This window comes from Aegilops tauschii, chromosome 4 (assembly GCF_002575655.3).
Source record: "Aegilops tauschii subsp. strangulata cultivar AL8/78 chromosome 4, Aet v6.0, whole genome shotgun sequence".
Taxonomy (NCBI): domain Eukaryota; kingdom Viridiplantae; phylum Streptophyta; class Magnoliopsida; order Poales; family Poaceae; genus Aegilops; species Aegilops tauschii.
Genome location: NC_053038.3, coordinates 61415421 through 61441644, shown reverse-complemented (window position 1 = coordinate 61441644; position 26224 = coordinate 61415421).

Below are 26224 nucleotides of genomic sequence, written 5' to 3'. Positions count from 1 at the left end.
CTGCCAAGTGCCCACACGACATGTGGATTACGCAGACTTCAAGCTAATTGCCTTATTCGACAAGGGACTCGCCTATCTTTCCGCCTGTGCCTTCTTTAGCTGGAGACACCTCAGCTCGCAGTGGATCATCGTCAAAGCTGATACACACTTCTGTGATGCTATTGAACACAATGCCATCATCTACGTGATCGACAAAGCAGATGGCACCACGTATTGCTGAGACGGCGCATGTAAGTTGTTTTCGTCTGATGTTAATGATGACACCATGACACTATTTGAACTTTTTGTGATGATTGACATATCCCTGTTTGAGCAGAATTTGAGTAGAACTATGGCAATCCATTAGAGACGCCGTAAATCAGCTATATTTGGCATGAGTTAATTCATGCGATTGTGACCATGTCATTACAGCCAATTTGTACCCCTGAATAATCAAACGGTTAGGAAGATTTTGATATTCTCCTTATTTTATAGTAATCTACATACTACTAAATATGAGTGTGTATGAATCTCCATGTTAGTTTCCTCACTTTCATGATGTAGAAACATGCATCACACTGTTGGTTTCATCTAACCATACATTAGGGAAGTAAATGTGCATATGGAGAACTCTATATTTGGAAGTAGTGAAATCTTGTAATGCTTACCATGTGTACATACCTATGTTCGCCCTTCAGCAATCAATGGCTAGAATAATATGCTCACAAAAAATTTGCTCACAGAACATGAGTATATAACAATGCATGGTCTGTTAGTTTCCTTGAAGAATTTGTTTGTGAGGACAAAACATGATTACATAACATGCATGACATGGTAGTTTCCTGTGAAGAATCGATTGTGAGATAACATGAGTATAACCATGCATGGCACTTCTATATTTTCAAACCCAGTATACATTTCCCTGTATTTTCCTCCTAGTTCCAACAGGGACATATCAATGTTATTCCTTGCATTATCCTACTCATACTCTGAACAATGCTGATCTTACATTAACAATGCCTGTCCTTTTTGATATGATGCAGTGTCCCTACAGTTACTGCCCTTTGTAATCACACCACCTTTGCCAAAAACAGGGAAGCACAATTGGTTCCTCGCTTGATCAGACGACGGCAAAAGACTGATGATCATTCGGACACATGAGCTGGAAAAGTTATATTGCAAAAACCCCACTGCATGCAAACACCGTGAAATACGTGAGTATCCGGACAGTGGTTGTTACGTCTATGAGCAGGATACCAGCTTGTTGGGGCCTTCAGGATTTTTGAGTTGGAGGCGGGTAAACAGCCTTGGTTCACACTCTCTGTTTCTTGGACTCAATTATCCGATTAACCAGGAGATCACCGTTGGCAAGGACCGTGATGGCAGAGAGGCTCTGTTTGCTATGGAAAACTGTGTCTACATGGCAAGCCCTAGGAGTTCGGGAGCAAACTCCCCTGATTGTCAACGATACAACCTGCAGCCAAAAGAAGGTGAGAATGACAAAGGCATCTGGATTAAATTTGATCCTTGGATGTGTCGAGTCCGACAGGCAGTGATGTGGTTCAAGCCTTTAGGTTGATAGGTAATTGGGCTGTTGCGTAGAAAGGGTGGAGTACTGGTGTCTCCGGATCACAGTTGGCTGAACCGGGGATGCAAATTATGATGGTGTTGGATCATCCCTCTTCGATTGACTTGTTGTCTTTGCTGCTTGTTCTGGATGGGTAGTTCTTTCTTTTGTTATGCATATTCCTTGGCATTTGGTCATCCTCGTCTATGTCACTCTTACTATGTAATAGTTGCCTCTATTTAGAATGTCATTCTCGTCTGGGTCACGAGAGTCTGAGCGCTGCACATGGGTGCTTTTTGGTGGTGTAGCAAGACTTCTTATGAACTATCATGTCTTGCTGTTTATGTCAGTAGTAGTCACTATTTAGTGTTTGAATGTTGTATATATCGTTGTTTCGAACAGTTTATTGTCTCGAACTGTTGGTGGGCTAAATGAGGGCATCACCATTCTCCAGTGTTGAGAGTATATCTCCTTTTTCAAGTTATAATTTGAGCTCAGCGCCTTTTCGATGATGTACACTTGTTTGGGCCAGTGAGGTGTCGTTGAATATGGGCCGAGTAGTAACGCAATGCCAAATAGGTCAATTATGACTCTCAGGCCGGGCTCTCAAAAGATCCTCAAAAAAAAGGTCGGGCTCTCAAAAAAAAGAAAGAATAGGGACTCTAAGGCCGACATGTGGGCGCCACCGGTGTTTTCGTGCGCTTGCGCGCCGAGAGCATATTTGTGCGTGTTTGAAATTCATGCTACCTTTTCATCCCCAGTCTCCTGCCCCTCCCCCACCTCTGGAATCTCGATTCCTACTCCAGTTCCCCCAAATCCCCCTCCTGTACTCCCTGTACTCAAGCGCACTATCATGTCGCCGGTCAACGCGGATCTCTGGGCCAGAGATCCTGAGGTCCGTCCTGCCTTCGGGCGCTGCGTGCTGTCGCTCAACAGTGGCATGGCGGCGCTTAACGACCAGTTTGCCGCCAAAGTGCTGATGGTAACCATCAATGGCGACCGGCCTCCCGTCTCGCCGGACGACCTTGTCAAAGCTCTTGGCATTGCGCATGGCATCCAAATAAGTCACTTGCTCGTGGAAGTCTGTCCGCCACCGGCTGATTTCTTCGTCAGGTTCCGGACAACTTTTGACTGCAGTCGTGTGCTCGAATCTTCCCGGCGTTTGTTCTGCGATGGCGCGCTGGTGAGATTTGACCGGTGGCACCCAGGATGGGGCTCGGTGCCCTCTGAGCTTGATTTTTTAACAAAGCTTACCTTCCACGGCATGCCTCGATGTGCTTGGAACAACGAGTCCTTGAATGAGCTTATCAACGACCTTGGAGGTGAGCTCGTAAGAATGTTTGTTCCTCCAGACAGCTGGGCTCTGACGGTTATGGCATGGATGAAGAAGCCGTCCACCATACCGAAGGTGATTGGTGTTGAGATACCGGTGCAGGAACCGGGGTTGTACTATTTGTCGCCATCAAAGCCGTCGCGGACCACGTTAGGGATGTACCTGTATCGAGTGTCCGTGCATGTCGAAGAAGTGGTCAATCCATCAATTGAAGTCCTACCGCCGCCGCTGGTGCCCGGGTCCGTCGACGATGTCCATTACAGGAGTCAACGTCACACTTTCCCCGTGTTGCTCGGAACAATGGATGGCACAGGGCCTACTCCATCGCGCGGTGGAGGCCACTGCTTCTTTGGGAGAAGAGGCAGGGTTGGCTGCCTGGATGTGCTCTAATTTGAGGTAACAACTGAATCTTGTCAGATACTGTACTAGTTAAATCTGAGCTATGGGTGTGAAGCACTGATGTGCCAGTACATTTGATTGTGACCTGTTCTATTTTTTTACCTGAAGTTTTTCTAGAAAGGGTCGTACGTCAACTTAATGTTCTAGCAGAACTTATATATTGTGTTGTCTGTCTATTTTCTTTGCACAACATTCAAGATATTTCCCCGTCATTGATAAAGACGATGAACTGTTATGTACGAGTTCGTTGGTTTCAACATAGCCCTACCCATAGCGATCCACTGCTTCCACCCTGATTATGCCGCCTACGTGAAATTTTTGTATGCAAGTTCAGTGTGCTATGATGTTCTATATGATCGTGTCAACTATATAAATTTTTACTGAGCATCATCAATGCATATGACTAAAAGATGTATTTACGAGCATCGACCGATGGGTCTCTCTCTCTCACACACACACACACAAACACACACACACACACATGCACAAGTGGGACCCGTTGAATTATTTCTTCGCTCGTGACAGCTTTTAATTAGGTTCCACTGTACTCTAACTTTTTTCTTAAGTTATTAATTGAGCTCAGCGACTTCAAATTTTTTTACAGAAGCCTTGTTTGGGCCTTTTCGGCATCGCTGAATGTGGGCTGAGTAGCCATGTAAGGTTGTACTGTACTACACAAGCCTTTTTTTTCAACATCAGCAATGCAACTGGGCTGACAGTTGTACACAATCCGGGTGAACTTGTTATTCTCCGCCCCGCTGGGCTGCAAATCTTTCCTAGGAGGGGTGCATTAAGCTTAACAAGAAAATGGGCTTTAAGAAATAATAAATGGGATGTAATTATAAAAATTGGGCAGTAACTATAAAAAATGCACCAAACACGTAATTACTTTATAAAATATTACTTTTGGATTTTGAAAATTTTAATTTCATTAATTGTTGTGCGTGCAATGTTTCGTTGGATTTTTACGTAATACAAATTTATATTGAAATTGTATTTAATCTGACTAGAAATTTCAGGATAAAAATATTTCGGATCCCATCAAAATGTGGGAAATTTTATTGAATTCTGTTTTGAACGGTTGGTTGAAATTATTAATCATTGTCCTAGCTAGAAAATGGGCTCTACTTTTAACAAACTGTAAATGGGCTGTAGTAAATTCCATTAGAACTCAAAAATGGGTTGTACATTCTTACAAATCGCAAATGGGCTATAAGTTCTCTGCCACACACTTGTGGGCCTCCTAAGTTGACGTGTCCCCTAAAAAAAGTAAGTTGGACGCGTATGCAAGGCTTTGTCAACTTATAGTCAACACACGGTTCTAGCAGCAGTGCCCGTTGGATGTCCATCCAATGGATGTCATGTTTCTTCTTCAATCTCGGATATTCTAGCTTCAGCCGCCCAAAAAATGATTCCTCCCCCTGACATCTGGGGCGCACCGTTTTGGAGGCTGACCTGTGGGCCTACTAAGTTGACGCGTACCAAGGGCTTTGTCAAGTTAGTCAATATAAACGATTCTAGCTGCAGTGGCCTTACGATGTCCATCCAACGGCCGTCGTGATTCTTCAACCTCTGGTCTTCTTGCTCCAGCTGCCCAAAGCAGCGCCAGTCGTGCCGCCTGCTCCTGCCTCCCGTGGCCGGCTGTGCTGCCGCGGAGGCCTCACCGCCCCTACCACTCCCACCGCTGGCCAGGCCCTGCGGTGACGGCATCCTTACACCGTAGCCGAACTAGTGAACCCTCATACTCCTCTCCACATGGGCATCCACTGCCGCGTCTTCCCCGGCTCCGCGTCGTCCCCTTTCTAGGCCTCACCGTTGTCCACCGCCATGGTGCTCTCGGCGCGGCGAGGTCAATGTGGTCAACGACCGACTTCCATCGAAAGAGTACTGTATGTGGAGAGGCTGATAGCTGGGTCCACGGCCGCAGCAAGGAAGTGCCTCCTTACTACGCAAAAATAATGATTCCTCCACCTGACAGCAGGGACCCACCGGACGGGCCACCGTATTTCGTGAAAAAAACGTTTCCCCCCTGACTGCTGGGACCTACCAGCTACATCTTTGCACGCAAGGAAGTGTGTCCATATTACGGGCAGAAAAAATGATTCACCCCCTGACTGCTGGGACCCACCAGCTACATCTTCACACACAAGGAAGTGCCTTACAGTCGGGACCCACCTAGTTGAAGCATACATAGCGTTGTCATTCTGGTCTCGAACGTGTACGTACATACTGGTCGTTGTAGAGGCGCGCACGTAGCATGTGCACGTACATACAGTGGCCAGGGTGCAAGAAAGTAAATACGGCCACGTACGTACATACGGGCGGGGTCTCGAATGCCTACTCGTGCATACGCATGGCCATGGCTCATGTACATGGCTGGGTCAGAATGGAGAAACTGTGTCATCATCGTGTTCATGGAGAGGCAACGGAATGCGTCGTGCTCATCGGGAGGCAACGGAATTCGTCGTGTTCATCGGGAGCCAACCGGCTTGGACGGAACAGCCGATGGAAACGAGGCCTGGCGTACCGCAGAACGGAGGAAACAACCTTGTGTTCGACTAGCCACGGTTGAAACGGGATCCTGTTCATCGGGAGGGGTCTGGCGTACCGCAAAACGGAGGAAACATACCTCCTACGGTCAAAACGGGGTCCTGTTGATCGGGAGGGGTGTGGCGTACCACAAAAGGGAGGAAACAGACTTGTGTTGGAGTGCTACGGTCGAAACGGGGGTCCTGTTCATCGGGAGGGGTGTGGCGTACCGCAAAACGGGACTCCACGGGATATTGTTCATCTCCACCGTCGACCTCCTCCAGCCTCCACGGGCTACTGTTCATCCACCGTCGACCTTCTCCAGCCTCCACCTGCGACTGTTCATGCACGGGCTCCTGTTCATCCAGCCTCCACCGCGCACTCCTCCACCGGCTACTGTTCAACCAGCCCTCTCCACGCGGTCCTGCTCAACCACCCCTCCATAGGCTACTGTTCATCTAGCCCTCCACCGGCTACTGTTCAACCAGCCCTCCACGGGATCCTGTTCATGCAGCCCTCCACGGGGTCCTGTTCATCCACCGACTCGATCGATCGGGGTACGGTTCATCCAGCGGCAACAACCTCTACTACCACAGGGTCCTGTTCATCCAACCCCCCACCAGGAACTGTTCATCCAAACCCCCCCAACAACGCTCACTGTTCATCCAGAGGCAGCATCGATCGACTTCAGTTAGCAGCAGTAGCGAAGGAATCACTCGGGTTCAGTTAACAACAAGGGATTGATCGATCGCTCGGGTTTAGTAACGCGTAGCCTTTAGAGCAATCGGTCAGGTTCAGTTAGAGCCCAACGCCTCGCACCCACACACCATGTACGAGAGAAACGCGCATCGCTCGGCCCCCCACCACCCACCGTAACCGGGAACTCCCCGATATTTTCCTCGCCCTCGCTTCTACCACGGTTTTTCCGTCATGGACGGCCCAAAGAATGTCATGCAGCTGTGTCTCCGGCCCGCCCAGGACGAAAAACCCATTTTTTGTCATGATTTTTTGTTATAGAAGTAGGAGCCCACCAGATCTATGATGATACCGGGTTTTGTCACAATTATCGTCATAGAAGTGTCATAAGTATGACAGAAAAAAAATTCGTTCGGCCCAAAATTTCACGGATGTGTCTTTTTTTTGTAGTGAAGGTACAAGTGTTCTCCCTGAGTATGCACCGTTGTGACAGTTCGTCATGCCGAGACACCACGTGATGATCGGGTGTGATACGCTCTACGTACATTCACATACAATGGGTGCAAGCCAGTTTTGCACACGCAGAATACTCGGGTTAAACTTGACGAGCCTAGCATATGCAGATATGGCCTCGGAACACTGAAACCGAAAGGTCGAGCATGAATCATATAGTAGATATGATCAACATAGTGATGTTCACCATTGAAAACTACTCTATCTCACGTGATGATCGGACATGGTTTAGTTGATATGGATCACGTGATCACTTAGATGATTAGAGGGATGTCTATCTAAGTGGGAGTTCTTAAGTAATATGATTAATTGAACTTTCATTTATCATGAACTTAGTCCTGATAGTATTTGCATATCTATGTTGTAGATCAATAGCTCGCGTAGCTCCCCTGTATTATTATTTTGATATGTTCCTAGAGAAAACTAAGTTGAAAGATGATAGTAGCAATGATGCGGACTAGGTCTGTGATCTGAGGATTATCCTGATTGCTGCACAGAAGAATTATGTCCTTGATGCACCGCTAGGCGACTGAACTATTGCAGGAGCATATGCAGACGTTATGAACGTTTGAAGCTCGGTATGATGACTACTTGATAGTTTAGTGCACCATGCTTTACGGCTTAGAATCGGGACTTCAAAAATGTTTTGAAATTTCATGGAGCATATGAGATGTTCCAAGAGCTAAAATTGGTATTTCAGACTCATGCCCGAGTCGAGAGGTGTGAGACGTCTGACAAGTACTTTGCCTACAAGATGGAGGAGAATAGCTCAACCAGTGAGCATGTGCTCAGAATGTCTGAGTACTACAATCCCTTGAATCCAGTGGGAGTTAATCTTCCAGATAAAATAGTGATTGACAGAGTTCTCTAGTCACTATCACTAAGTTATTAGAACTTTGTGATGAACTATAACATGCAAGGGATGACAAAAACGATTCCCCGAGCTCTTGATGATACTGAAATCGGCGAAGGTAGAAATCAAGAAAAGCATCAAATGTTGATGGTTGACAAGACCACTAGTTTTAAGTAAAAGGCCAAGGGAAAGAACGGGAACTTCAAGAAGAATGGCAAGCAAGTTGCCACTCCCATGAAGAAGCCCAAAGCTAGACCCAAGCCTGAAACTGAGTGCTTCTACTGCGAAGGAAATGGTCACTAGAAGCGGAACTGCCCCAAATACTTGGCGGACAAGAAGGATGGCAAAAGTGAACAAAAGTATATATGATATACATGTTATTGATGTGTACTTTACTAGTGTTCGTAGTAGCCCTGGGTATTTGATACTGGTTCAGTTGCTATGATTAGTAACTCGAAACAGGAGTTACAAAATGAACAAAGACTAGTTGAGGGCAAGGTGACGATGTGTGTTGGAAGTGATTCCAAGGTTGATAAGATCACCATCACACACTCCCTTTACCTTCGGGATTAGTGTTGAACCTAAAATAACTGTTATTTGGTGTTTGCGTTGAGAATAATATGATTGGATCATGTTTATTGCAATACGGTTATTCATTTAAGTCAAAGACTAATTGTTATTCTATTTACATGAATAAAATCTTCTGTGGTCATACACCCAAGGTGAATGTTTTATTGAATCTTGATCGTAGTGATACACATATTCATAATATTGATGCCAAAAAGATGCAAAGTTGGTAATGATAGTGCAACATATTTGTGGATCTGCCGTTTAGGTCATATTGGTGTAAAGCGCATGAAGAAACTTCATGCTGATGGGCTTTTGGAATCACTTGATGCTTGCGAACCATGCCTCATGGGCAATATGACTAAGACTCCGTTCTCCGGAACAATGGAGCGAGCAACTGACTTATTGGAAATAATACATACTGATGTATACGATCCGATGGGTGTTGTGGCTCGCGGCGGGTATCGTTATTTTCTGACCTTCATAGATGATTTGAGCAGATATGTGTATATCTACTTGATGAAACATAAGTCTGAAACATTTGAAAAGTTCAAAGAATTTCAGAGTGAAGCGGAAAATCATCATAACAAGAAAATAAAGTTTCTACGATCTGATCAGGGAGACGAATATTTGAGTTATGAGTTTGGTCTTCATTTGAAATGATGTGGAATAGATTCACAACTCACGCCACCTGGAACACCACAGCGTAATGGTGTGTCCGAACGTCATAACCGTACTTTATTAGATATGGTGCAATCTATGATGTCTCTTACTGATTTATCACTATCGTTTTGGGGTTATGCATTAGAGACAGTTGCATTCACGTGAAATAGGGCATCATCTAAATCCGTTGAGACGACACCATATGAACTGTGGTTTGGCAAGAAACCTAAGCTGTCGTTTCTTAAAGTTTGGGGCTGCGATGCTTATGTGAAAAAGTTTCAACCTGATAAGCTCGAAGCCAAATCGGGGAAATGTGTCTTCACAGGATACCCAAAGGAAACTGTTGGGTACACCTTCTATCACAGATTTGAAAGCAAGATATCTGTTGCTAAGAATGGATCCTTTCTAGAGAAGGAGTTTTCTCTTGAAAGAAGTGAGTGGGAGGAAAGTAGAACTTGATGAGGTAATTGTACCTGCTCCCGAATTGGAAAGTAGTTCTTCACAGAAAATCAGTTCCTGTGATTCCTACACCAATTAGTGAGGAAGCTAATGATGATGATCATGAAACTTCAGATCAAGTTACTACCGAACCTCGTAGGTCAACCAGAGTAAGGTCCGCACTAAAGTGGTACGTTAATCCTGTTCTGGATGTCATGTTACTTGACCATGACGAACCTACGAACTATGAGGAAGCGATGATGAGCCCAGATTCCGCGAAATGGCTTGAGGCCATGAAATCTAAGATGGGATCCATGTATGAAAACAAAGTATGGACTTTGATTGACTTGCCCGATGATCGGCGAGCCATTGAGAATAAATAGATTTTCAAGAGGAAGACGGACATTGATAGTAGTGTTACTATCTACAAAGCTCGAATTGTCGCAAAAGGTTTTTGACAAGTTCAAGGTGTTGACTACAATGAGATTTTCTCACTCGTAGCGATGCTTAAGTCTGTCCGAATCATGTTAGCAATCGCCACATTTTATGAAATCTGGCAAATGGATGTCAAAACTGCATTCCTTAATGGATTTCTTAAAGAAGAGTTGTATATGATGCAACTAGAAGGTTTTGTCGATCCTAAAGGTGCTAACAAAGTGTGCAAACTCCAGCGATCCATCTATGGACTGGTGCAAGCATCTCGGAGTTGGAATATACGCTTTGATAAGGTGATCAAAGCATATGGTTTTATACAGACTTGTGGTGAAGCCTGTATTTACAAGAAAGTGAGTGGGAGCACTACAACCTTTCTGATAAGTATATGTGAATGACATATTGTTGATCGGAAATGATGTAGAATTTTCTGGAAAGCATAAAGGAGTGTTTGAAATGAGTTTTTCGAAGAAAGACCTCGGTGAAGCTGCTTACATATTTGGGCATCAAGATCTATAGAGATAGATCAAGACGCTTGATAAGATTTTTTCAATGAGTACATACCTTGACAAGGTTTTGAAGTAGTTCAAAATGGAACAGCCAAAGAAAGAGTTCTTGTGTGTATTGCAAGGTGTAAAGTTGAGTAAGACTCAAAACCCTACCACAGCAGAAAATAGAAAGAGAATGAAAGTCATTCCCTATGCCTCAGCCATAGGTTCTGTAAAGTATGCTATGCTGTGTACCAAACCTATTGTGTACCTTGCCATGAGTCTGACAAGGGGGTACGGTATTGATCCAGGAGTGGATCACTTGACAGCGGTCAAAATTATCCTTAGAAGACTAAGGAGATATTTCTCGGTTATGGAGGTGATAAAGAGTTCGTTGTAAAGAGTTACGCCGTTGCAAGCTTTTACACCGATCCAGATGACTCTGAGTCTCAATCTAGATACATATTGAAAGTGGGAGCAATTAGCTAGAGTAGCTCCATGCAGAGCATTGTAGACATAGAAAATTTGCAAAATACATACGGCTATGAATGTGACAGACCCATTGACTAAGCTTCTCTCACAAGCAAAAACATGATCACACCTTAGTACTCTTTGGGTGTTAATCACATAGCAATGTGAACTAGATTATTGACTCTAGTAAAACCCTTTGGGTATTAGTCACATGGCGATGTGAACTTTCACATGGTGATGTGAACTATTGGTGTTAAATCACATGGCGATGTGAAATAGATTATTGACTCTAGTGCAAGTGGGAGACTGAAGGAAATATGCCCTAGAGGAAATAATAAAGTTCTTATTTATTTCCTTATTTCATGATAAATGTTTATTATTCATGCTAGTATTGTATTAACCGGAAACTTAGTACATGTGTGAATACATAGACAAAACATAAGTGTCCATAGTATGCCTCTACTTGACTAGCTCGTTTATCAAAGATGATTATGTTTCCTAACCATAGACATGTGTTGTCATTTGATGAACGGGATCACATCATTAGGAGAATGATGTGATGGACAAGACCCATTCGTTAGCTTAGCATTATGATCTTACAGTTTCATTGCTACTGCTTTCTTCATGATTTATACATGTTCCTCAGACTATGAGATTATGCAACTCCCGAATACCGGAGGAACACTTTGTGTGCTATCAAACGTCACAACGTAAATGGGTGATTATAAAGATGATCTACAGGTGTCTCCGAAGGTATTTGTTGGGTTGGCATAGATCGAGATTAGGATTTGTCACTCCGTGTTTCGGAGAGGTATCTCTGGGCCCTCTCGGTAATACTCATCACTATAAGCCTTGCAAGCAATGTGACTAATGAAGTTAGTTGTGAGGTGAAGTATTACGGAACGAGTAAAGAGACTTGTTGGTAACGAGATTGAACTAGGTATGATGATACCAACGATCGAATCTCGGGCAAGTAACATACCGATGACAAAGGGAACAACGTATGTTGTTATGCGGTTTGACCGATAAAGATATTCGTAGAATATTTAGGAGCCAATATGAGCATCCATGTTTCGCTATTGGTTATTGACCGGAGATGTGTCTCGGTCATGTCTACATTGTTCTCGAACCCGTAGGGTCCGCACGCTTAACGTTCGACGACGATTTGTATTATGAGTTATGTGATTTGATGAACCGAAGTTTGTTCGGAGTCCCGGATGAGAGCACGGACATGACGAGGAGTCTCAAAATGGTCGAGAGGTAAAGATTCATATATTGGAAGGCTATATTCGGACATCGGAATGGTTCCGAGTGATTCGGATATTTTTCGGAGTACCGGGGAGTTACGGGAATTCACCGGGGGAAGTATTGGGCCTTACTGGGCTTTAGTGGAAAGGAGAGAAGGGCCACAAGGGGAGGCAGCACCCCCCCCCCCCCATGTGAAGAAAATATGCCCTAGAGGCAATAATAAAGTTGTTATTTATATTTCCTTATCATGATAAATGTTTATTATTGATACGTCTCCAACGTATCTATAATTTTTTATTGTTCCATGCTATATTATATTCTGTCTTGGATGTTTAATGGGATTTATTATCAACTTTTATATTATTTTTTGGACTAACCTATTAACCGGAGGCCCAGCCCAAATTGCTGGTTTTTTGCCTATTTCAGTGTTTCGAAGGAAAGGAATATCAAACGGAGTCCAAATGGAATGAAACCTTCGGGAACGTGATTTTCGGAACAAACGTGATCCAAAGGACTTCGAGTGGACGTCAAGCAATCAACGAGGAGGTCACGAGGCAGGGGCGCGCCTACCCCCCTGGGCGCGCCCTCCACCCTCATGGGCCCCTCGTAGCTCCACCGACCTACTTCTTCCTCCTATATACACCTACGTACCCCCAAGCCATCAGCAGAGGAGCCAAAACCCTATTTCCACCGCCGCAACCTTCTGTACCTGTGAGATCCCATCTTGGGGCCTTTTCCGGCGCTCCGCCGGAGGGGGCATCGATCACAGAGGGCTTCTACATCAACACCATAGCCTCTTCGATGATGTGTGAGAAGTTTACCTCAGACCTTCGGGTCCATAGTTATTAGCTAGATGGCTTGTTCTCTCTCTTTGGATATCAATACAAAGTTCTCCTCGATTCTCTTGGAGATCTATTTGATGTAACTCTTCTTTTTGTGGTGTGTTTGTCGAGATCCGATGAATTGTGGGTTTATGATCAAAATTATCTATGAACAATATTTGAATCTCCTCCGAGTTCTTTTATGTATGATTGGTTACCTTTGCAAGTCCCTTCGAATTATCAGTTTGGTTTGGCCTACTAGATTGATCTTTCTTGCAATGGGAGAAGTGCTTAGCTTTGGGTTCAATCTTGCGGTGCTCGATCCCAGTGACAGCAGGGGAAATGACACGTATTGTATTGTTGCCATCAAGGATAAAAAGATGGGGTTTATATCATATTGCATGATTTTATCCCTCTACATCATGGCATCTTGCTTAAAGCGTTACTCTGTTCTTATGAACTTAATACTCTAGATGCATGCTGGATAGCGGTCGATGTGTGGAGTAATAGTATTAGATGAAGGCAGGAGTCGGTCTATCAATTGCTCGACAGTAATTCGTTTACCCACCGTAATGCTTATGCTATCTTGAGAGAAGCCACTAGTGAAACCTATGGCCCCGGGGTCTATTTTCCATCATATTAATCTCCAGATAACTAGCTATTTCTATCTTTGTTTATTTTGCTTTCTTTACTTTTAGTCTTTACCATAAAAATACCAAAAATATTATCTTATCATCTCTATCAGATCTCACTCTCGTAAGCGACCGTGAAGGGATTGACAACCCCTTTATCGCGTTGGTTGCGAGGTTCTTATTTGTTTGTGTAGGTGCGTGGGCCTCGAGCGTGGTCTCCTACTGGATTGATACCTTGGTTCTCAAAAACTGAGGGAAATACCTACGCTACTTTACTGCATCACCCTTTCCTCTTCAAGGGAAAACCAACGCAGTGCTCAAGAGGTAGCAATTATTCATGCTAGAATTGTATTAATCGGAAACTTAGTACATGTGTGAATACATAGACAAACAGAGTGTCCCTAGTATGCCTCTACTTGACTAGCTCGTTAATCAAAGATGGTTATGGTTCCTGACCATAGACATGTGTTGTCATTTGATGAATGGGATCACATCATTAGAGAATTATGTGATGGACAAGACCCATCCGTTAGCTTAGCATTATGATCGTTGAGTTTTATTGTTATTGCTTTCTTCATGACTTATACATGTTCCTCTGACTATGAGATTATGCAACTCCCGAATACCGGAGGAACACCTTGTGTGCTATCAAACGTCACAACGTAACTGGGTGATTATAAAGATGCTCTACAGGTGTCTCTGAAGGTGTTTGTTGGGTTGGCATAGATCGAGATTAGGATTTGTCACTCCGATTGTCAGAGAGGTATCTCTGGGCCTTCTCGGTAATGCACATTGTCAGTGTCAAAACCGGCGGATCTCGGTTAGGGGGTCCCGAACTGTGCGTCTAGGATTGATGGTAACAGGAGACGGGGGACACAATGTTTACCTAGGTTCGGGCCCTCTCTATGGAGGTAATACCCTACTTCCTGCTTGATTGATCTTGGTGAATATGAGTGTTACAAGAGTTGATCTACCACGAGATCGTAATGGCTAAACCCTAGAAGTCTAGCCTATGAGTATATGGTCATGAATCTGTCCTATTCGGACTATGCTCTCCGGTTTATATAGACACCGGAGAGATCTAGGGTTACATGAGGTCGGTTACATAGGAGGAAATCTTCATAATAGGTCACCTAGCATGCCTTCCACGCCAAGTAGAGTCCAATCCGGACACGGGTGCAGTCTTCGGTCTTCATGTCTTCACAGCCCATCAGTCCGGCCCAGTACATAACAGGCCGGACGCCCGAGGACCCCTTAGTCCAGGACTCCCTCGGTAGCCCCCAAACCAGGCTTCAATGACGAGGTGTTCGGCGTGTAGATAGTCTTCGGCGTTGCAAGGCGGGTTCCCTCTCCAAGTAATATATTCGGTCATTGATCCAATGTCGCCTCCTTGGCTTCTGTACGTTAAATAATCTCCACCCTCCACATGTCAAGCGAATGTGGAAAGTCAGGGTATTTTGCGAATAACACCTTGTCCATGCGGGGAAGAGCGCCTATTTAAAGAGATTGGATCCTAGATCCATTTAGCGCCGCGTAGAAGAGATCCCCAGAGACTGTTTAGGAGAAACCATTCCAGCATGGCTAGTGTTCCCAGCTCCTCCGCTCATCCCGGCCCAGAGAAAGGCGAGTGGGAGAGGTGTTCTGTGTCTCATAGCCAATTGATAAAGTTGCAAACGCAGGGATTCCTTCCCCCTGCGGATGTAGTCCCTGTTCGAATGGGGCTAGCTTCCTTCAATGAGGGGACTCAGGCAGAGGACTTCCCCAATCCGTCTGGGGGAGAGCGAGTGTGTTTTGTCCCCTTCCTGCTATGAGGCGTTGGATTTCCAATCCATCCGTTCCTCCGAGGGCTTCTGCAGTATTACGGCCTCCAGCTGCACAACTTCACTCTGGCCTCTATTCTGCACATTGCGAGTTACGTCGCTTTATGCGAATTATTTTTGGGTGTCGAGGCTCATTTCGAGTTGTGGAGGAAGCTGTTCTATCTCGTCCCGCGCAATCACGAAGGGTCGATATTTGAAGTGGGCAAAGCCGCAGTATGGCGCGTCGCCAATACCGGATATCTATCCGGCACTCCAAGGAAGGCGCCTGATGAATGGCCCTCCGAATGGTTCTATATTGAGGACGCCGCGCTTCTCGACCCAGTTCGAAAGGGTCTGCCTGAATTTGCGTGCGTCCCGCTGAAGAAACGTCACAGTTGGCGTCCCCGGAGCCTTGAAGAGGAGGATGGCGCGGAGGTTCGTCAGCTGATGAGCAAGATAAAAGAGCTCGCTCAGTCCGGGCTCACAGTTATTGAGATTATGGTGATTTCCATAGCACGAGGGGTCCAGCCACTCCAATACAGAGGGCTTCCAATGTGGCACTACAATGGGGAGGATGACGCCTCTCGCTGCAGCCGGAAAGGTCCGGACACCCCGGCCGCTTTGGCTAATATATTAGCCGAACTGTTCAAAGGGGAGGAAAAGGAATTTATTTGCATCAAACTCAGAGACGGGTATTCTATGTATAATCCTCCCAGTTGGGTAAGGCCCAACCCCTCTGCTTTTGCTCCTTCCATCTCCGAATTACCTTTGATAAAATTATAGCTTGTTTGCTTATGACAGCACTGGCGAAAGGTCACCGAGGGATTTCATAGTCCCGCCCCGCAGCCAGAGGATCACAACTGGGAGCTTGATCCCGGGTTTGAAGAGGATCCGGATATATTTGTGGTGCTCGCGGAGGGGGTGTTTTACTAGACGAGCTATGATGGCACAGAAGTGGCCATCATCGCCGTCTACCCTGGTCTTCTTCCTGCTTCACAGGTAAGTAATCAAGAAACACCTTCTCTGAAAGGGTGCTCTTACTCTACCTCACCCACCGCATTGTCGCGCGTTCTACAGGGGAGGCGTTCGGTGATACCGAGGAAATCGGTTCCTGCGCCGGACAGATCTTCGAAGAGGAGGGCCGTTGAAGACACCGCCAGGCCTTCATCGAGGAGGTACGGATAAATATATTTTTCAGTGGCCGCATCCAACTGTGACCTATGCGCCTGTTTGATTATAGGAAAAAGGTTCGCCAAACTGCGTCCGGGGGTCTGGCCGGCCGCGTTCCCAACAACCAAGATTTAGATCCGGTCGGGGAGACGGGGGCCGATGTAGGAACAAAGCCGGACTGCCCTTCGACCGAGGGTTCGGATAATATGTCCGTTACCAACTCGGAAGTAGAGAGCGCCATGAATCATCGGCGCTGCATGGCTGTTTTACGAGACCCGAAGTTCTCGGACGAGGCATTTAATGCCTTTAGCTCGGGCGATGCATACATCCGAGCTGCTTGAGACGGGCTTAGAAAAGCCACGAGGCAATATCTAACAGATGTGCAGGTAAGGTTACTTTGTCAAAAAAGGATAGCCTATGCCAGTAGCCCCCGGGACTGAAAGCAGTTGGTACAACTGATTTAAGGACCGTTGTATGACCAGGTTCTTACAGAGAAGAACAACCTGCTATCCCAAGAGCTGGAACATTGTCGAACGCAGCTAAATGCTGCTACCGCCGAACTAAAAGAGTTCAAGAAGGCGTCACCTAGTAATATTCCCCTCCAACGAGAACATATGCTTATATGCCCAGAATACTAACGGTCTTGCTTATACCATGACATAATGGTCAGGGGGACTCAAAGAGGCATTGGAAGTCGCGCAAGGGAATGAGCAAGAAGCCAAAAGGCTACAAGCTACAGGCGATCGTGTGCTGAAGCATGCCATTATTGAGAAAAACCAGCTCCAGGATTGCAAGATCCAGCTAAGCGAAGAGCTGAAAGATGTGCGGGCCCAGCTAGCCGATTTCGTGAAGGAGAACAAGAAGCTGCGGGACGGCATATTCAGTACGTATCTGAACTATTTTGAAAGTAGTTCGGAAGTGGATGAAACTGATATAGTTGTGATCGCACGTATATTGATGGGTCGTCCTGAAGAGGAGGTGTCCGGATCATCGAGTGATCTCCTGCAAGGGCTATCGCGAGTGCACGAACAGGCTCGGCTGGCGATGCGGAGTGTTGCCAAGGCTCTATGGCCATCCGCCTCCCCTCCAGGAAGTATGGAGGAGCTTGTAGAGCTGTTTAAAGGAGCGCGGCGACGTATCCGGCTATGGAAGATATCGGCCTGCCGAGAGGGTGCACGAGAGGCTTGGGCCATGGTGAAAACTCGGTACACCAAGCTTGATCCTAATCACATGGCGCGGGTCGGGCCGGTAGGGTCTATTGCGGAAGAAATTCCCGTTAGTTTAGTATATGACCAAGTAGAGGTGGCCGCCAAATATTCCCAACATGATTGTAAATTAGACTGCCTGTTAGATGGTATAGAGGCAGAAATGTTTGAGTCCAAGTGACTATGTACTTTCCTCACCATCTGGAATTTCTAGCCGAATTGTATATCATTTGTCATGGCAGACCTTTTCGCTTTGACCTCCGGACCTGAAGGTGCGGAGTGTTTCCGAATACCGTCACGGCCGAATAGGCCGGGGTATGCGTGGAAAACTAAGCATAGGGGTCATAGTTTCTTGAACAGACAAGTTGTATCCGGCTAGTTATGTTATATTACATTGAGATTGTAAGAAACATCTTCCAGGGAGAATAGTTCCGTTAAGGGTTCCTTTCCCTGGGTGTGCATGCATTAGTAGACATGTCCGAATTGTGATGTGAAAATCACAGTGTGTATAACTTCTGTGGGTTCACAATAGAGTGAGTGCAAAAAATATTTTTCATCCACCGACCGAAAATTCCCTTAAGAACGCTAGCTTTCGGCTTCACCCAGTCTGAGGTACACATTCGGATGACCTGGCAGTAACAATCGCAGAGGTGCTCCCTTTACCACCTAGCCGAACAATCGGGAACATAGGGGTAAGCACAGGAGCCAGGCAACCCAGCTTGGCCAAAACTTAAGTCATATCGATGCATATAATGGTGAAGAAAAGACATACGGGAGAGACGTGTATGTGTGATGAGCTTAATGCTCGGCAAGTAATATTAACAAGCTTCTGTTAAAAAAAGCCCCCAGGTATAATGGGCGTACGTTCGTAAAAATGTGTACGCCAGCAGTATTCGGTCAAGCCGAATTACAGCTTTTAAAGCGAAAAATTGTGTAAAAGGGGGAAAGATTTATGGAAATTGTAGGGGAGAAGGAGACTAACAAAGGGTTCGGCGTTAGGCATAGAACCTTCGGAGTCTGGCCGCCTTCCAGGGGTTTGGCTCTAGGCGATTGTCTGATGCGTCACAAAGACGGTACGCTCCTCTGGTAAGAACTTCGTCAATTATGAAGGGACCCTCCCATTTGGGCTTGAGTTTGTCCTTTTTATTCTCCGGCAAGCGTAGAACGAGTTCGCCAACATTGTAGGTCTTGGCCCGTACTTCTCTGCTTTGATATCTTTGAGCCTGCTGTTGATAAAATGCTGAACGGGCTTTGGTGACGTCGCGCTCCTCCTCCAGGGCATCTAGGCTGTCCTGCCGATCCAACTCGGCCTCTTTCTCTTCGTACATACGCACTCGAGGTGAGTCGTGTATAATATCGCAGGGCAATACACCCTCTGCACCGTACACCATGAAGAAAGGTGTGTATCCGGTAGTACGGTTAGGTGTGGTCCGCAGCCCCCAGAGTACGGAGTCGAGCTCCTCGACCCAGTGCTTGTCTGATTCTTTCAAAGACCGCACTAGTCTGGGTTTGATGCTGCTCATAATAAGACCATTAGCTTGCTCGACTTGACCGTTTGTTTGCGGGTGGTAGACAGAGGCGTAATCAAGCTTAATGCCCAGATTAGCACACCAGGTTTTCACCTCATCAGCTGTGAAATTTGAATCGTTATCGGTGATGATGCTGCGCGGTACACCGTAACCGTGTACCACATCGGATATAAATGCAATCACCAGTCCGGACTCGGCCTTTTTAACTGGTCTAGCCTCTATCCACTTGGTGAATTTGTCCACCATGACCAACAGATATTTTTTCTTATGGCTTCCCCCTTTAAGGGGTCCGACCATGTCCAAGCCCCAGACCGCAAAGGGCCATGTAATGGGGATTTTATGTAGAGCGGTTGGGGGCATATGGCTTTGGTTGGCAAAGAGTTGGCATCCGACACAGCGCTGGACGAGGTCCCGTGCATCTGCCCGGGCCGTAGGCCAGTAAAATCCTGTACGGAAGGCCTTGCTGACAAGTGCCCGGGCTGCAGCGTGGTGCCCACCGAGACCGGCGTGAATTTCTTCCAAGAGTTGCCGCCCTCCTCCTCGGAGATACACCTTTGAAGGACTCTGGTAGTGCTTTTCTTGTAGAGCTCTCCTTCGTGAACTTTATAGGCCTTCGAACGCCGGACTATGCGGCGAGCCTCGTTCTGATCTTCTGGGAGCTCCTTCCTATTAAAGTAGGCCAAGAATGGTTCGGTCCACGGGGCAATTACTGCCATGATGAGGTGGGCCGATGGTGTTACTTCGGTGGTTGAACCTCTGATGATATCGGCGTGTTCGTTATCTGTGTTTGTGTTCGGAACAGGACTGTCGTTGCTATCTCCCCCTTGCCATACCACAGATGGCTTAAAGAGCCTTTCGAGGAAGATGTTAGGTGGGACGGGGTCGCGCTTAGCGCCGATGCGAGCAAGGACGTCTGCCGCCTAGTTACTTTCGCGGGCGATGTGATGAAATTCGAGTCCCTCGAACCGAGCCGACATCTTCAAAACGGCATTGCGATAAGCTGCCATCTTTGGATCTTTGGCATCAAAGTCTCCATTAATTTGGGATATTGCGAGGTTTGAGTCCCCGCACACCTCCAGGCATTGTATGCCCATTGATACGGCCATCCGGAGGCCATGTACCAAGGCCTCGTATTCGGCTGCATTATTGGAGTCTGTGTATAATATTTGGAGTACGTACTGGACGATATCTCCTGTGGGGGACGTTAATACGATGCCCGCCCCTAGCCCTGCCAACATCTTGGAGCCGTCAAAATGCATCACCCAGTTGGAATATGCGTCATACTCTTTAGGGAGTTCGGCTTCTGTCCATTCGGCGACGAAGTCAGCCAGTACCTGGGATTTGATGGCTCGACGTGGTTTGTACGTGATGTCGAATGGCAGGAGCTCAATGGCCCATTTGGCAATTCGGCTCGTTGCATCCCGGTTGTTAATTATATCATTGAGGGGCACTTCGGAGGCCACCGTGATAGAGCACTCCTGAAAGTAGTGTCGCAATTTTCGAGATGCCATGAAGACTGCATATGCTATTTTTTGATAATGGGGGTACCGGGATTTGCATGGTGTGAGGACGGTGGATACGTAGTATACCGGCTTCTGGAGCGGAAATTTGTGTCCGTCCTGTTCTTGTTCGACGACGAGTACGACGCTCACCACCTGGTGTGTTGCCGATATGTATAGGAGCATTGGTTCACCGGCGTTTGGCGCGGCCAGGATTGGGTTGCTTGCCAGAAGGGCTTTTATTTCCTCTAGTTCGGCCGTCGCCGCGTCTGTCCACTTGAAGTTATCGGTGCGCCGTAGAAGGCGATATAGCGGCAGCGCCTTTTCTTTCAACCTGGAGATAAAGCGGCTTAAAGCTGCCACGCACCCAGCAAGTTTTTGGACCTGCTTGAGTTCGGTTGGCGTAGCCAGTTGTGACAGAGCTCGGATTTTGGCTGGATTTTCTTCAATTCCTCTATTGGAAACGATGAAGCCCAATAGTTTACCGGCGGGGACGCTGAAGATGCACTTTTCCGGGTTAAGCTTGATGTCGTATGTGCGGAGGTTGTCGAATGTGAGACGCAAGTCGTCTATTAGTGTTTCGACGTGTCTAGTTTTGATGACGACGTCGCCCACGTAGGCCTCCACTGTTTTGCCGATCTGTTTCTCGAGGCATGTTTGGATCATGCGCTGGTAGGTGGCGCCGGCGTTCTTGAGCCCGAAAGGCATGGTATTGAAGCAAAACGACCCATATGGTGTAATGAATGCTGTTGCGGCTTGATCGGACTCCTTCATTTTGATTTGATGGTATTCGGAATATGCATCGAGGAAGCACAGCGAGTCGTGACCTGCGGTAGCGTCAATGATTTGATCAATGCGGGGAAGAGGGAAGGGATCCTTAGGGCAAGCCTTGTTAAGGTCTTTGAAATCAACGCGTAGGCGCCAGGATTTATCCTTCTTTGGTACCATTACCAAGTTTGCCAGCTATTTCAGATGTTTAATGTCTTTGATGAATCCGGCCTCGATGAGTTTGGCTAGCTCCTCCCCCATAGCTTGTCGTTTGGGTTCGGAAAAGCGCCGCAGAGTTTGCTTGACCGGCTTATATCCCTTTAGTATGTTGAGGCTATGTTCGGCCAACTCGCGTGGGATTCCTGGCATATCGGAAGGATGCCAGGCGAATATATCCCAGTTTTCGCGCAGGAAGTCTCGTAGTGCGGCGTCGACTGCAGGGCTAAGTTGCGCTTCGATAGACGTTGTCTTCTTCGGGTCTGTTGGATGGACCTGAAATTTGACTATTTCTTCTGCTGGCTTGAAGGAAGTGGATTTGGGTCGTTTGTCCAGGATCACATCGTCCTTATCCACGGTGGAGCGTAGTGCGGTTAGTTCTTCGGCCGCAAGGGCCTCAGACAATGCCTCGAGGGCCAAGGATGCGGTTTTATTCTCGGCGCGGAGTGCTATGTCCGGATCGCTGACGAGGGTGATTATTCCATTAGGCCCAGGCATTTTTAGCTTCATATACCCATAATGAGGTATCGCTTGAAAGCGCATGAAGGCCTCTCGCCCTAACAGGGCGTGGTACCCACTGTTGAAAGGGGCCACCTGGAAAGTTATTTCTTCAGACCTATAATTCTCTGGCGTGCCGAACACCACATCAAGTGTAATTTTTCTTGCACACCGAGCTTCCCGGCTGGGAATGATACCTCGAAAGGTTGTGCTACTTTTCTCGATGCGGCTCTTGTCTATTTCCATCTTGTGGAGCGTGTCCTCGTAAATGAGGTTTAGTCCGCTGTCGCCGTCCATGAGGACTTTTGTAAGTCGAAAGCCGTCCACAATGGGACTGAGGACTAGGGCAGCTGGCGCTCGGATTGTTCTGTATTTAGGTTCGTCCCTAGCGTTGAAGGTTATGGCCGTGTCGTTCCAGGGGTCAATTGCAGCGACCTGGCAAACTTCGGCGAGATCGCGCAGGGCCCTTTTACGCTTGTTGGTTGAAGCGAATGTCTCGAAGACTGCCAATACTCTATTGTCGTCGTTTGCTGGAGGGTGTTGTTCTGGGGTGTCCTTGATAAGGATGTCCTCGCCGCTCTTGGCTACCTGCCGAAGTATCCAACATGCTCTAAGGCTGTGGGTTGCCACGGTATCCGGCGTCGTGTGTATTTTGCATGGGCCATTGAGCAATCCCTCCAGAACGGTACCGTGCAATGTAATTGGTTTATGTTTTTTGACTGTTCGGCTGGGCGTGCCACGGGGGCGCGTCCTTTTCGCCTATAAGGGGAGCCGGGATGGTTCCCAGCAAGCTGCCTGAGTTTTCCGGGCGCTTTCCATCACACTGTACTTTTGTACGATAGTTACTAGGTCAGCGAACTTTGGTATGCGGCGGCGATTGATGGCGTTAAGGATACCTTCGTCCGCACAGTTGTTGCAGAATGCTGCTATCGCGTCTTCGTCGCGGCAGTATTTTACCTTGTTTTTAACAAGGAGGAATCTGGCCCAGAAGTGGTGGACCGTTTCCTGAGACTATTGTTTCATGCTCCTGAGAGCATCTATGTCCGGGTGGGTGGGTGGAATTGAATCCGAACCCTGACCCGATTTTGGATCTGGAGTTTGGAGGTCCATCGGGCCGGACAGTTCGGGCTCCGGGATATCGACTGATTTTTTAGGCTCGTCATCCGACTCTATGTTCGGAGGAAGAGACATGCTTTTCTGCCGAAAAATATCCGGCTCTTCAAGATCGGCGATCCGAACATAGTTTGTCTTCAATATAGTGGAAGAGTTGCTCCGCTCCTCGACTACCGCTATCTGATGGGTAATCGGTGGAGTTTTAATTTCTCTCTGGTCGGGTTTAAGCCCGACCCGATCGTAGTCTGTAGCGACCCCCAAGGCGGCCACGCGATCCAGGAGTTCGTTCAACGACGATAACTCCACTGGATCCATGCGAGCGGAGTATTCGGGATCAACGTGGAGGCAATTTTCGATGACTTGAGAGGTCATCGTCGGCTTAAGGGCCGAGCCGGCGGTCATGACGAAGCCGTCGAGTCGGAGGGTCTGGCCTGGGGCCAGGGCTCCTCTGGAGATGATATTATCCTTGACAACAAGGCGAGCCATCAACCCTCTTGGCGACGGCACAGTGGAACTCTCAATGAAAGCACCAATGTCGGTGTCAAAACCAGCGGATCTCGGGTAGGGGGTCCCGAACTGTGCATCTAGGATTGATGGTAACAGGAGACGGGGGACACAATGTTTACCCGGGTTCGGGCCCTCTCTATGGAGGTAATACCCTACTTCCTGCTTGATTGATCTTGATGAATATGAGTGTTACAAGAGTTGATCTACCACGAGATCGTAATGGCTAAACCCTAGAAGTCTAGCCTATGAGTATATGGTCATGAATCTGTCCTATCCGGACTATGCTCTCCGGTTTATATAGACACCGGAGAGATCTAGGGTTACATGAGGTCGGTTACATAGGAGGAAATCTTCATAATAGGTCGCCTAGCTTGCCTTCCACGCCAAGTAGAGTCCAATCCGGACACGGGTGCAGTCTTCGGTCTTCATATCTTCACAGCCCATCAGTCTGGCCCAGTAGATAACAGGCCGGACGCCCAAGGACCCCTTAGTCCAGGACTCCCTCACACAACACTATAAGCCTTGCAAGCAATATTACTAATGAGTTATTTGCGGGATAATGCACTACGGAACGAGTAAAGAGACTTGGCAGTAACGAGATTGAACTAGGTATGATGATAGCGACGATCGAATCTCGGGCAAGTAACATACCGATGACAAAGGGAACAACGTATGTTGTTATGCGGTTTGACCGATAAAGATCTTCGTAGAATATGTCGGAGCCAATATGAGCATCTAGGTTCCGCTATTGGTTATTGACTGGAGATGAGTCTCGGTCATGTCTACATAGTTCTCGAACCCGTAGGGTCCGCACGCTTAACGTTCGATGACGATCGGTATTATGAGTTTATGTGTTTTGATGTACCGAAGGCTGTTCGGAGTCCCGGATGAGATCACAGACATGACGAGGAGTCTCGAAATGGTCGAGACATAAAGATTGATATATTGGAAGGTTATATTCGGACACCGGAAAGGTTCCGGGGGTCACCGGATAAATACCGGAGTACCAGGGAGTTACCGGACCCCCCCGGGGGGTCAATGGGCCTTCATGGGCCTTAGTGGAAACAGAGGGCAGCAAGCGAGCTGTGGGGTGCCCCCTCCCCTAGGCCCAAACCGAATTGGTTTAGGGCTTGCACTACAAAAAAACAATTCCGTGATGATACGTGTTTGTCATAGTAGGTCGCGTTTTTTGTCATGCATGTACATCCATGACGATTTTATGATAGAATCATGATAGTCATACATGTGCTGTCGTAGAAGTGTTCCATGACATTACCAAAATTATCATCACGGAAGTGTCCACTTCCATGATGATAAATCGTGCGTCACAGAAGTGCTTTTGTCAAGGGTGACCGACACGTGGCATCCACCATAACGGAACGCCGTTAAGCTATCGGGTCCGGTTTTGGATCCGATAACTCGTTAACAGCCCGGACCAATGGGGATTTTCCATGTGTAAAATCATCATTGGCCGGAGGAAACACGTGTTGCCTCACCATTGGGACAGATGTCATCCACTCATTGGACAGGAGGCGCCTATGATAGGTCGACACGTGGCACGGCCCAACAGTGGCCCATTCCGGTGAAAAAGGCCGGCCCAGTAAAAATTAGCAGGCCGGCCCATATAAGGCCTACTTGTGTCAGGTCCATTTAAGCCCACGACCCATATGAGATGTGCCAATTCGGCCCGTCAACGACCCGTTAAAGATTTGACACCATTGCAGCCCATCGTCAGTTCGAGCCCGTTAATAGCCCGCTATATATTTGGGCTCAATATCGGCCCGATGAGATTTCGGCCTGTTAACGGCCCATTCAATGGATGGGCCAATTTTCACGATGTACATCTTTCGGCCTTTTAGCGACCCATTTAAATGTTGGGCTAATTTCTGGCCCGGTGTGTCTTTCAGCCTGTTGACGGCCCATAAATCAGTTGGGCCATTTGTAGTCAAACCTGAGTTTCGGCCTTTTAGCGACCCATTTAAGTGTTTGGCCAATTTCCTGCCCGGTGTGTCTTTCAGCCTGTTGACGGCCCATATATCAGTTGGGCCATTTGTAGTCGGACCTGAGTTTTGGCCTTTTAGCGACCCATTTAAGTGTTGGGCCAATTCCCGGCCCTGTGTGCCTTTCAGCCTGTTAACGAACCATAAACAAGTTGGGCTATTTGTAGTCGGACCTGAGTTTTGGCCTTTTAATGGCCCATGCCCTTCATGGTCCAATACCAGCCCGGTTTCTCTTTCGGCCTGCTAAAGGCCCACAACACAGTTGGGCCATTTACAATACAACCTGACTTT